A 14,634-nucleotide genomic window follows, 5' to 3' on the forward strand; every position below is an offset into this window, starting at 1 on the left:
TGATGAAGTTCCAGACGATGGTCCGTGGTAGACATTGTTACGACAACGGCGAAGATAGAAATTACATGAGATAACGAATCATAGTCAGCTGACGGTGAACAAGGTCTTTAAACTGGGGTGGGGAGGATTAACGATGTAACAATTCCTGGTTGAATTGAGTACTGAAAACCATCGGACAGTCAAAAGCGCCCTGGCACTGAAACTAACGAACTGATTGCATAAGACAAGGAAAGTAGACGGTGTGACGGAAAAACAAATGACTATCGGTTTCCAAAAATGGTAATCAACAGGTGGCGATGAAAAAAGATGATCAGAAAATTACATTATTTTAAATGAATATAAATGAAATATATCATTTTAAAATTAATTCCAGTTGCATCCTATTTATCCATTCAACTTAAACTTTATTTTTATTGCTTTTACTAAAATACACCTGGCTTATTTTTCGTGACGTCATAGGTGTTAGTCACTCACGTGACGATGCTGTTCCCGGATCTTCGATTCCTGTCAGTTTGGCGGTGAAAGTCTTCGTGTGAAGAGGTAAGTGAGCGAGCCATGTTTAAGTTATCTTTCCCCGTGTCGTATCTATGCCGTTTCCATTTCATGACAGTGTTCAAGGTAACGCTAAATTCGCTGTAAATAATTCCGATAATTATTCTTGAGTTCGCTGCTTTTTTGAGCTTTATTTCGTCTAAGAACGTGTTTTACCCGTCACGTAGAATCCCAAGGTTTGTAGGAAGTGTTTTTGTGAAGTACGTGTTTCTTCGCCTGTGATATTTGTGCTTTCATTGTTCTTGTCAGAAATAAGGCGATAGTGGGAATATTCGTCGAAGCCGTTACTTATTGTTTTTCGCTTATTCACTTTCACGTGTCCGATTGCTATTGAGAAAGGAGATAAGACTGAATTGTTCATCATTGAGTTGGTTGCCCAATTTAAGTAATGATGACTGCATGTCTCTCGTATGAGATTTGGTGGTAAATTGACCCTTGTCGCGATCCATTGTTCATGTTGTGATGATATGGTCGCTAAGATTTTTCCTGATTTGAGTATTTGTGGTTCGCCAAGGAAGTGGTTTCCCCAAGGTCAGACGTATGTGCCACGCGGGCGATATCTTAGAGAATTGCTAAAACATATGATATGTCTCCCACCGTTGGCTGATAGCGATAGTAATCGAGTTTTCACGTCTTTGTTGCTCCTTTGCTACGAAGATAATTCTCAGATAGTTTTCGTGGTCTTTACGCCAAGATGAGTGAATATTTCGGTAAGACGTCCCATTTGACCGCTGATTGCCTTGGCGCAATGCGGTCTGTCACGTGGGTTTATGCTGAGAGCCACCAAGATTCATCTGATAACAGCTTCGAGAGTTGAAATAGATACATCTCCTTTCTGTAGTCTGCATGTGCTTGTAATTGCTTAAACTTAACACTATTATTCCGTGATTCTATCTCAATTCAACCAACCAAGACCTTTCAGATTTCTTCCTCAGTTTTCCCATTTTGGCTGTTCACTTATATGGTCTTAACCATCAATATTGAATTAAGGCGATAATGTAAGTTGGTGGAATAACTATCGTTTTTTCAAAAGCTTTTCCTACCTAAGCTTTTCCGTCGTCATAGTAGTGGATGTTGCTACGATAATATTTCATAATTGATCTTTTATGCATTTAGTATTCTCGGTTCGTACATGATGACAGAATTATGTTAATGTGTGTCATTTTTATTATTTCCAGTAAATCGAGTTCGTGTGAAAGTGGTGGCTTGTCTGTTATACCAGTTTGATTTATTGAAATTCTTCTACACTGGAGAGAGATACTTGGAATTAATGGTAAGCATATTGAATTTTTTTTCAATCTTATATACCACTTTATTATGTTATATGCCAAGAAATTGATATTGTTTTTCTTATTATTGATCTTTATTTGAAATAGAAGCAAATTTTTTTACGTGTGTGGGGTTTTATACTTAAGTGTACGAACTAGCACTTGGGTTTTGCTTGAATTGTTCCTCCGTGAGTTCTCAAAAAAATCTTGTACTAGAGAAAATACTGAATTAGTTGAATGGAACTTTTTTGGTTCAGGTTTTCTTGATGCAGGTCTGGAGACGGAGGTGACGGATTTATTTTAGTTTTCCGTAGCATTGAGTTCTTGTTTCGAAATTTACCATTAGATCTCTTCGCAGCATCTAAAATCTTACCTGAATTTAAATATTCGTAGTGAGCATTAGCTTCTTCTGAATTCGCTTCACGAGTCATCACGAGAGTAGTATTTTAACCTGATAGAGTAATCTTGATAGTCTTGCTTCGTAAATATTCACCAAAAACCTATTAACTTTCAATGAGCTCCCTTCTTTGAAACGCTGACAGCTTTTGATATGTTCTTGCCTTAGTATCTTGAGGGTGATTAATGGTGTTTGCAAAGGCTCCTAACTAAATCGTTCACTCCTTCCGAATGTATTTATTTATAACGTCAGTTAACGATTCCGTGCAATTAGGAGATCCCTTATATAGGTAATCGCCTGTAACGCTTAACACCCTTTCTAGTTGTTTGCCCTTAAGGACACTATCACCGTAACTTTATTTTTTCTAACGTTGTGCGCGTGGGAATTTTTGAGTCGCATATTTCCACTGGATTAATTGCCTCCGTAATAAAAAAGAAAGCAATGTAATGAAACATAATGTTGAAAATACAATCAAATAATTGTAACATGGTTGCTTCCTTCTGAGCTATGCTTCCTGAATTTTGCGGAAGATAGGCGCTCATCATCAGAGTTATTGACGTAAAGTTTAGTCTTCGCAAACCTTTGAGGTCCAAAGACTGGTCTGCTTAGTTCCTTCTTTTGAAGGTTATCCTTGTTGCTGCAGAGATGTCTTCCAAAATTACACAATTTTCAACCTGTCCTTATTTTTCATATCATTGTTAGAAGTCCATCCTATTGTCATCTGAAATAATTCTACGCATGAAATTCTCGGTCGTCCTTTGTCTTTAGCCAATAATTTTTCCTTAAGTAATATTCTTCAGGGAGTTGTATGTGTCGTATTAGCTTTGCTTTCTCATGTTGAAATTTTCCATTAGTTCATTTTCTACATGGACTTGGTGTACCGGTACATGTAATTCTTGTAACCTTACTCCAAAATCACACTTCTCGCAACACATCTGATGATCACATTAAATACCAATGAATTTCCTTTAGTTCCATTTTCCAGCGCTGTTAATTTTCAGTTTTTATACATATATTTTGTTACATTATTTCAAATGGTACGTCTCGGAATTTCCCTTTCCCTATTTCAATTTATACATACCTGCCATACCATTCCGAAGTAAGTTTAGTTGGTTCAACTGACTCAACTCAGCATAGGTGGTGAGATCGAAGATAATCATCTTATTATCTGTCAAAGTGACTCGTGGATCAAACAAATTCTTTGAAAAAATTATTTTCCCCTGAGTTTAGCTCAGTCCACTTCCTAATCACCTGCAAATAACTTTAAAAGTTTCTGGTATTTACACGTTAGGAGAAATTACTTTTATGGTCGGCGTTGTAAAAATGTCCTTAGATTTCCCTTTATTAGAATGATTATATTCATTGTCAATTTTCCGGGTTGGCACGATAACAGTCTAGCCTCTGAAAAGAGAATATTCCACTTTTCGTCAAAGGGTCGAATGCAAGAGGACTACATTGGAGAGTCATGAGTTCGTCCCATCGATAGTTGATTTAGTTGGCTAATAATTTATTTCCTTAGGCTTTCGGGAGGGGGTCCATTCCCATCATCCTACCGCAGTTACGCCACTGGGTGTATTTATTAATCGGTGCAGCCCATTTTTGATGCATCATATTCAATGATGCTCACTTATCCGCTGTAATCATCTGTTGTGAGAGGCGTAATGAGTTGATGGTGGATGAGGGATTTAAAAGGCATTTACTTCTAGCTGTAGTTATGCTTAGCATGTATTGAAATTGCGTTGTCGCAATTGGTGGGTTTTCATTGCATTTAGAACGAATTTCTATAGTAATTTAATGTAATGAAAAGGTCCAAATGGTTGAGTCGGTTTTTCGTGTAGCCAAGTCATTCGTAAAGCCAATGCTTAGGGTATTAATTAATTTTTAAATTAAACGTTTTGTCAAATTGATGATCTGAGCGCCCACATAATACTATGGCATATTTTCTCCTTATCTATGCCCCGAAACGTAAGCGTTTACATTAAAAGTTGCCAGGCGAAAAAAATCCATTTGACAATCGCCCTTATATAAAACTTCCTCCTAGTATAATTGTGATTCGAGTGCCCATGACTTAGCCTTCTGTCATTTGGTAATGTATCTGTAAAAAATCTTTTTTGAGTAACGTGGGTATTTAGCGGATAATTCCCTCGGGAAATGCTTGTGCCTTCATTGAATCGACCACAAGATCCGTTACCCCGTACTGCGGTACGTACATCAGTGAACTAATAAGAACTAATAATGTCGAAGAAATTAATCTGAATTTCTTTGGGAGTTCCATATATTAAATATTCCGTACGAGTTCCAAAGCATTTTTAAGGCTGAGTTTAGTTTAAAATGTTGAACAGTAAATATATAACATGCGTGACTCGGTGCACCGGGGCTTGTGTGCCGAATATAATTGGTATAATAAGTCGATTAAGTTTATGGTTTTTGTCCAAACCCATTGATTGTATAATTCTAGTTGACGACTTTTTTTACCATATACGATTTTTACTATACTACTATTTTGTGTAGAGCATTTGTGACGCATGACGATGACCAGAGCATACGGACGCTTAGGCCCATCATGTCTTCATGTCAAGTGGATTTCTTAGGGGGGGAATGTTTTGGACAGCTATTAAAGCGGCCTCGACATTATAATCATTAGCCATCGATCAGATAATTTGTTTGACGCAGTTCTTCACCAAAGTCTGCTAATCTCTTGTTTTAACGCAAACATGCCTAATTCTTTAAATTTACATCCTTCGACACCTGTTCTATGAATATCATTCGAGACCTTCCTCTTCCGTTCTTCTGATCCACCTGCCCTCCAATTATAATTTACTTCAGCCCAATGTGCCGCATGACATTCCCGGTTAAATTTTTCTGTAATTCTTGCCCTGTTTTAAGGAGTCATCTCTCCTACTCTTTGTAAGGCTTCCTCATTACTCGAAACCAGGGGCGTAGCCAGGAGGATGTGTTTTGGGGAGGGGGGTGCACGACCCGTGATGTCAAGTTGGTGGAACCCCCTGAAAAATGTGTATCTGGGGAAAATGTGTATATTTTTATCTTTAAAAATGACTCTTTTTTCTATTTTGGCACTTAATCACGCAATTGATTGGCCGTCGGGCAGCTGTTTGGCTAAAACATCTTGATGGAGTGGAAAAAAAATTTCATTCGTTATTATTTTTCTGCTAAAATTAATTGGATTGGGGGCGGGGGCACATGTCTCCTGTCTGCGCCACGTCAAACGATCTGTCCTGATGGACTTTTCTAAGGCTTCGAACTTCGACTTCTCTGCTACTGTCATCTTGATGCATTAAGAAATATTCTCCAGGTCGTAATATACTTCTTTCTTACTTCAGCACTTATATTACTGGCTGTTTTGGTACTCCTCTTTTTGAGGGATGCCCTGTTTGCTTGGGCTTTCCTAATGATGGGCCAGTTGATTTCTGAGTGTGAGTAAAACTTCCAAGCTTGCTTTTTCCCATTCAACTTCTCTTATTCCTCCTATGGCCGTCTTTCCATCTTTCCAATTGTAGCAGTAATTATATGCAATCAACTCCATGAAATAGAATATCACTAATTTTAAGTCAAATAAGACTGTAATGTATTTACGACGAACTAACATCCTAGCCGGTTTTTCTCAAAGGTTTTATTCAGTTTGGAAGTAGAGTCACTACTGTACTCATTGAATAATAATGAAAGGTCTCGTAGTAATTGCCAAATACTGGTCATAAAGGGTTCATGTAGGTTGTGTATCCGTGTGAACTTCTTTCACTGAAAGTGTTTGAAAACATTTTGAATTAATTTTATCTAATCCTCTGTGTTTATGTCGCATTTTCACTTGAAAAGGTTGAGTGCGTTCTCCAATTATTCCTATACCCTTAAATCATTCAGCCTTATGTGAAGTTGTTATACAGATTTCCAAGGGAACAATTTTGTTGATAAATTATTATAATGCAAAATTATACCTTAACTTCCAGGAAATACTAATGCGTTGATGAAATTGAAGAACCATGGTTAATTATTTCATATATATTAATCAACATGGTTAATTATTTCATATAATAGTTAATTTGTTCACCAAAATCAATCCGAAGATTGGTTTGACTCAGTTGTCGACTTCCACTCTCCCTATATTTTCATATTTGGGTGTTTCTTCCGCATTTCATCTGTTATAATCTGATCTACTTTACTCATTCTCGATGTTCCATTATTCATTTTGATCTTTCTTATCTATCCATTCAATTTTCATAATTCCTCTCTAACTCCTTATTGCGTATAATGCCACCCGTAACTTCTCTACTGCATCCCACGTCCACCCCTCATTTCCATGCATAAACATGCTCCATATGTAGCAACTGATCCGTTGTTTCCTTGCTCTTATGTTACCATACTAACACTTTCCTGCCTCATTCATCGCTGCTGAATCGGCCTCTGAGGTAGCAAGATCATTTTACTTGTTCCATATTTTGTTTTCCTAGTTGAAAGTTTTTTTTCTGTATATTCAAATTTTATTTTTATTGTTTTTTCGCTGATATTTGACTCTTTTTCTTATTTAGCAGTCTTATGACTACTATGTCGTCTGCAAATCCCAACGTAACCTCTAATTCTTCCTTGTTAGATATTGACACCTGACGCCTTCTCTTTGATTTTTTGATGGCATACTCGATGTATACACCGCTTTGAGGTGAGAAAATGCCCCCTCGATGTCAATTGTAAAAGATTCAAGTATGTGAAATCGCAATCCTCTTAGCTAATGCGATGCTATGACCGGTAAAATCATATTAATTTATGGTAAAGTGCAACATGTGCCTATAGCAATAATTATAATAGTCTTTTAACCATTGCCTTCGCGTCTTGATTATATCTTTCGCGGCACATGTTGATTAAAAAGTAGCACGCGTGTGAATGCCGCGTGGTATATCGGATGTTTTGCCCCGACGTTTAGTGACCAATTGCTGGTCACTGGGAATGGTGGTGGTATTCGGCGCTGCTGACTTTTTATTTGAAGTGTAAGCAGTGGGCGGAGGAGGGAAGGACAGGCGGGGAAAGATGGGGAAATTTTTTGGATGATCATGCATTGCTGATTCTCAATCCGGTGTGTGTGTTGGAATTACTTTAGTTTTCCTTTATCTCAGTGACACTACGGACGAGTCTGGGTTTGAAGCGTTTCACTTTCGCGATGACTTCAGGTTTTTCTAAATCGGTCGCGTCGGAAGGGAGGAAGGTTTATAAATCGTATCGGAAGGGAGGGAGGCTTTCTTTTGGCTGATGATGTTTTGAATCTTTGGGTGTATTCCTGTTATTCCCAGTAGCAATATTTTTAATATTGGGGGATGTAGGTCCATTTCCGTGGCCGTTACAATGTAGGATGCACTTAAGCCTAATAGTTTTTGAAGGTAGATTCTTCTTGTCACTCAGTCGGATCGAACGATCGTTACTGAGGTGTCATGGCGGCCTCGTTTAGATGAGCAAGGTGATTACCAGAATTAGCATGTTGATACCGATTTGTTTACGTCAGTTTTATATACAAGGTGTGTCCTAGGACGAAGAATGACAGTTTTCTGCCTTTTCTATTTCCTTAATCAATTTATGATGGCCAAGTAGCTTATGTCGTCACAACGATAAAATTGTCATCTATGCATCGTAGATAAATTTTGGTTTATTTCCTGCATTTTTAAGTGCCAATGTTTCCAGGTGTTCCACGTAACTGCTCGCCTTAGCTGGAGGGATAGGATATCCCATCGGGGCCCCTGAGATTTAGTCGCAAACGTGTTTTCTCCACCGGAAGAATGTTCTGAGTAGGCAAATTTATTTCAGAGAAGCGATATTCTTGTCAAAATTTTCTGGTATTAGTTAGGCCGCCTCCTCTCTAGGTACATACTTAAGAAGTGATGTGACGTCGAAACTGACTATGGTGTCCGCCTGGTTTACCCGTATGTCTTTTATGATTTGTAGGAAATGTTGTGAGTTCTTGTGAGTTGTGAGTGAGTTCGCGCAGTGGCCTCCATAATTTTCCGAAGTCGACCTTCGTGTTTTGCTAATGAGCGCCATTTCTAATAGGAGTCCATTTAACTCGATCTGTCTGTGCAACTTAACTATTTCACGCCCCCACCCCAACCAAATATTTCCACCATCTAATAAAGCGGAGAAGAGTTTTAAGTTTTTTTTCCGGCGATTAACTCATCGCGCGAGGAAGAGAGACGAACATCCGAGTCGTCTAGTAACCTTATACAGCACGTAGAGTGCAAGTAAAATTTCCGGGGAGTTTCGAGGATAATAATCCAATTTTTTTCCACACTGTTTTGTAAATACGTAACTTTATACGTCAGTGTTAATATTATCGTTTGCCTCTCGGTTACCATCCGTACTCGCGTTCACCTGCGTCGGTAGTGACGGAATTTCAATGTTAACAAGTGAAATAGCAGTTACTCCATAAGTTTAAGTTCATTGAAATACAAGTAGTGCCTAGATTACGAATACCGCAACTTATTTCCATCCTGAACATAGAATATAAGAAGTATTTTAATTTTTAACCTGGCAAAAACTACCGGTAGGATAATTTTTTATGAGGGAATATCATTTTTGTATTATTTTTCAGATGAGCATTCGCATTGCCTTGGATTGCTAATGAGATAATTATAAACCTTCACTGAAAGAAATTGCGAGATATTGATGAGCATTAGACCTTTTAGAGCGAAGCAATAGGCTTTTAGACCACAATGCATCGCAGGAAAAATTGTCCTTCTCTTTATGGGGAATACTCGTACAATTACTTTCAAAACTCGGACCCAATACTCGGCACAGCCGTCTCTGTTATTCTCCGAAGTCGACCTTCGCGTATTGCTTATACGTTCCTTTTCCACTGGGGATCGATTCGACTTGATCAGGTAGTACAAATTGTGCAACTTGACTACTTTAACTGTCGTCAGGAGCCCCAGGCACGATTTCAGAGGCAAGAAGGCCCCATGAATCTTCCCCCGCACAGCCAAACAATTCCACCATCGAAGAAAGCGGAGAAGAATAGAAGGATTTTTCCGGCAAGTAACCCATCGCGCGAGGAAGAGGGGAGACATCTGAGTCGTTTGGTAAACTTATGCAAAACATATAGTACAAATAAAATTTCGAGCATAACACTCCAATATGTTTTCTCCACATCGCTTTGTGAAAAATACGCAAATACATGCGCCAATTTAAATACTGTCATTTTCGTCACAGTTACCATCCTTGATCGCGTTCATCCGTGTCGGCGGTTAATGATTTTCAGTCAATTTTTCAATGTTTGCTAGAGAAATAGCAGTTACCCACCAAGTAGTAGGTTATTCGGACTATAAGTAGTGCCTACATTTTGAATACCGCAATTTAATTCCATCCTGTGAATCATGAATGAAAATCAGAAGAAGAATTTAAATTTTTTACCGGTCAAAACTACCGGTACGGCAATTTTTTTATGGGAGAAGATAATTTTGCATTATTTTTTAAGAAGTAATCGGATTGCCTTTAAATTTTATTGAATTTCTCTCAAGATAAATATAAATTTTCCCTTAAAGAAGCGGCGAGATATTTATTGGCATCGAGTAAAATGGCAAGCTTTTAGACCATAATAAGTAGGAAGTGTTATACTTTTATTTCTGGGGAACACTCTTACATTAGTATTGATCAGTGTTTTTTTTAAGAAAAACAGTAGAACATGAGCGTGGAATTATGATGGTGAGTCAACCAGTTATGGTGGTCATAGAAAAACATCATTTACCTACCCTTCTGAAATGAAGATTTTACGAATCACCCTGCCTGCGTCCCTCCCAACTTGAACACTCCCCTTTAATTAAAAGTAACGCCCATTCGCATTAGGCCCTTTCATTCTAACCATATCCTTACTTTCATCCTTCCCATCCCCCCTCACCAAAAATATCTCCACCATGAATAGCACTTCTTCTTTTTTTTCCTCTCCATCCTTCTCACCTTTTACTTTCTTTTTTATACTCGGATGTCTTCTTTATTTTATTGTCCCTCTTTCGTCGTCGCCTAAGTTTCCACATCGTCAAACGCTACATCACAAGCAGTATTTTTCGCAGCTCATAAGTTTCATTTGTATTAATAATGCAGAAATAGTCATCATGTTCCCAACACGGTATATTTTCATCGGATGAATATTATGCGTGCGTAATTTTGTGTCAGTAGGAATATGAGCAGTATTTGTTCGCATGTAAGACTGAGTCAAGGTATTCATAACATGAGTATAAGTTCTATTTATGATGTAAAACCACTTATACATAATAATGTTAAGGACATTGCCGTGCATGATATCACCAGGCGATAATTACGACAGTTTTTAGCAGAAAAAAGAGACGAGAAAGGGGGAAGACTTAGGTTAACCTCTCAATGAAGGGACAAAGATAAAACATATGGCATTAATGTGCCTTAAAATGGTAATAAATAGGCAATCGAGTCATGTCATTAATGCTTCCGTTGGTATTTTCATTATAGAAAATATATTTATGTTATTAACTTTTGAGCCATTCGAACTTTCAATGAACATGAAGATGTGGGTTAATTAATTACTGATGCCTGGAATATATAAAGCATTACATAAATATTTGTTCAGGGAAATGTTGGTAACGACTGGAATAAATATAATACCGAATTAAACATTACAATTTGGCGCACATTAGTATTTTTGACTTCTCGTGTGATGACACACGTAGAAAACTGTAGTATAAACCATAGTAAACATATTTATCCTAAGGAAATGCTTAGAAATAATGAAAGCGCAAAAAAGAGTGATTAAAATACTTAAACATAGAGCAATATGTATTGATGGTGTGGGTAATAATGTGTTAGAGGTATAATCTAGAAGTATAACTTTTAGGAAACTTTTTGAGTACTCTTTCAGACGTAAATTCCAATTTTCGTTTCTTCCTCATATGTGCGTTGCGACGCAGATACGTCTCGTTATTTTGGAGTACAAGCCAGACTAATCGGAATATCTATCTTAGAATACTGTCAGGGTGGGAATCCCATGACTGAGAACATATGCTTCGCTTTGTGTTCTGGCACTGGGAGTCGGCGAAGAATTTAGGAATAGTGAAGAATGCCTCGGGAAGACTTACGCGGACGGTCAAACTGGCCCTTTCAAGGCACAGAAGGCATACCCAATACCCGAAGTTCGACCTCAGAGGAAAATGTAATTGCTCGCGCTGGTCGTGGGAACCGACTTTTTGAATGTGACTGTGCATTGTTTCCGTGCTGTTTTTTAAGATAAATATTGCGAACGACATCAGCGTGGCATTATGATTGTCAGTTAACCATTGACGGTGATCATTGAAAAACATAATATACCTATCCTTCTGAGATGAAAAATGGAGTATATTCGATTATTATTACTAGTGCCCTGATAATGTTGTATTGCGTGGAAGATTTTTCGAATCACCCTGCCTGCGTTCCTTACGACTTTAACTTACCAAATAACATTTACGCCCATTCGCAACAGGCCCTTTCATTCTATCCATATCCTTACTTTCATCATTCCCCTCCCCCTTACTTCGAATCTTTCCACCATGGATAGCACTTCTCCGTTCTTTAATCTCTTCGTCACCTTTTTCGTCCTTTCTTATTCTCACATCTCGGATGTCTTCATTCTTTTCTTGTCCCTCTTTCGTCGTCGTCTAGGTTTCCTGTAAAGCGCTACACCCCAATCAGTATATTTGGCAACTAATAAATATAATTTGTAACGATTGCGCAGAAATAGTCATCATTTACACAACACAGTATATTTTTATCGTGGGAGAATTATGCATGCGTAGTTTTGTGTTTGTGAGCATGTGATCAGCATTTGTTCACCCACGAGACTGACTCGGTGTGTTCATTACGTGCGTGTTAGTTCTTTAATTGCTGTGAAATCACTTATTATATAGTACTGTAGAGGACATCGACATGCATGATATCAACATGGATTAATTACGACTGATTCTAGTAGAAAATAGAAAAGAAAGTGGGGAAAACCTAGTTTGATCTCTCAATGAAAGGGGCAAATATAGATGATGTACTAAAATGCCTTAAAATGGTAAGAAATAGGCAAAAAGTCATTTAATTAATACCTCCGATGGTTTTGTAGTATCGAAAATATATTTATTATAACTGTTAAGACATACAAACTTTCGATGAACATGATGTGGTTTAATACCCAATTGATACCTGGAATGTATTAAGCATTATTTAAACATTTGCGTAGGGAAATGTTAGTAACGACTGGATTAAATATCATACCGAAGTAAACTTAATAATTTAGCGCACATTAGTATTTTTGATTTCTCATGTGGTGAGACAACACCAAAACTGTAGGATAATCTATATCCCAAGAAAAATCCATAGGAATAATGAGTGCGCAGATGTGAGTGCCGCGAAAGAGTGTCTAAAACACTTCAATATGCATTCATGGTGTTTGGTAATCATGTGTTGAAGGCATAATTTAGAAGGGTATTTCGGTGTCAACTTTTAGAATCCTCGTTCAGACGTAAATTCCGATTTTCGTGTCATCCTTATATGTGCGTTGCGACCCATATACGTCTCGGTATTTTTTTAATACAAGCCATTCTTCTCAGAATATCTATCTAAGACTAATATGAGGGTGAGATCGCATAACTGAGAACTTATGCCTCGCCTTGTGTTCTTGCGCCGGGGGGAGTCGGGGAAGTCGCGAAAAATTTAGGAATGCTGAAGAATGCATCGGTTAAGACTTTCGCGGACGGTGACAGTAAGTCAAACTGGCCCTTCAAGGCACAGAAGGCATAGGCAATACCCGAATTCCAAGCTCATCGGAAAACGTAGTTGCTGGCGCTGGCCGTGGGGACAGACGCTTCAAAGTGATTGTACAGTTGGATTCAAAAGTATTTCAACAAATGGAGCGGCGCCGCTTTCACCGCAGTTTGGAAATCGAGTTTCGGCATTTTCTATTGTACCAGTGGGAGGGATATTTGAACAACATTCCCACCTCCCGTAATATTTTTATAACAACATCGTTAAAGGGAAATTTGTGCGGGATATGTGCAATGTTTAACATCACATAAATTATGCAGCTCCTGCTAGATAATACATCTACGTCCAGAACGTCAATTTACCTACACTCGTAAGTTGGCCGATCCGTCAAAGTATATTGTCTTACAATTAACGCTGAAGCTTTTCGATCAGAGATAGCGAACATAACATACAGTTTGTATAAAAACAGTTTGCTTTAGCGACACTAGAAGACTGGTTCATTCCATTGCCTGACAAACCTCGTAAGAAATGAACCGAAGGGTCAACGAGTGAGATGGACTAGTGGTTAAGGAGAAGGCTTACCACGGCAGTAACTCGAAGTCGGTAACTTCGAACCTCTCCTCACCAATTTTTTTTTTCATTTATTTTTATTGACAGAAATTTTTTTATCCACTTTAACGCATATTAACTTAATGAAACACTGTTGTCGTTTTAAAATTTTGAATGGAGAAAATTCTCTTTTTGCTTTCCACGGATATTATTATTCGTTTTTTACGAAATATCAGTCGACCAATAATATGAAAAATATTTCAGTCAGGTAAACTGCGTCATCAAGTCCTTTTTCGTGTTACCCGAATATTCTATCGTTTTAAATAATATGTAGACACTCACGAGACCCGCTTAATTGAAGGGGCCGGGTCGGTGTCAACTTGGAAGGTTGGCGCATGAAGCAACTTGCATCCGTTGCCTTCGGAAAATGCATGGAAAATGTATGTCATGGGAAGTTACTTAATTTTTCTGACATTTTGTCCTTGCTTTTTGCCTAAAAGAAATCGACTTAGATAATTATAGTTACGAGAACACGTAAACACTGGGAAAAAAATTCATGGTAGATAAGGGCTTTTCGTGTAAATAACAATATGGCATGTATCTTTAATTTTATAATTTATTGCAATATGTATTGACCTTTTTCAGCAACTGAAAATCTTTTAGATTACAATATAATTTTTATTTTATGTATTCCAGGGTGAAGGATGACAACCGTTAACCCGGAGCAAAAGATTGAGCAATAATCTGAAGAATTGTGAATGCTGACACAATGAAGGAGAGAGGAGATAAATCTAGTATTGACGAAGGCGTATTTTCGGCGGACGGATTTCTTATCAAATCGAGGTTTTCTGTGATAAGCAGGACGCTGCTCATTGCTAAAGGTTCTCATTTTTCATATTATTGAGTGATGCTATTAATGTTACGTGTTTTCTCTCTACAGAGTTCATCCAAATAAAAGATCATGATCATGGTATATACCAAGGTATGAGGGTAAAATGAGGTCTCTCTTTGAATAGTGTGTTTCAAGAGGGGCCACCTGGTGGCGAGAGTTGAATTCAGCTCATGGTAAAATAGAGCCCTGAGAGTCAAAAACGTATTCACTCTTGAACTACATTGGTATTTTTATGAGAT

General features: G+C 37.9%; 1 long non-coding RNA gene across 1 annotated transcript; it reads left to right on the forward strand.

Annotated features, from left to right (window-relative positions):
* Positions 1 to 467: 467 nt before the first annotated feature.
* LOC124174172 lies at positions 468 to 14,430 on the forward strand. Its single transcript, XR_006868891.1, has 3 exons — positions 468 to 540; positions 1,731 to 1,825; positions 14,200 to 14,430. It is a non-coding gene; the product is annotated as an uncharacterized LOC124174172 (long non-coding RNA).
* The last annotated feature ends 204 nt before the right edge of the window (positions 14,431 to 14,634 follow it).

Source organism: Ischnura elegans, chromosome 2 (genome assembly GCF_921293095.1).
Source record: "Ischnura elegans chromosome 2, ioIscEleg1.1, whole genome shotgun sequence".
In the NCBI taxonomy this organism is placed as follows: domain Eukaryota; kingdom Metazoa; phylum Arthropoda; class Insecta; order Odonata; family Coenagrionidae; genus Ischnura; species Ischnura elegans.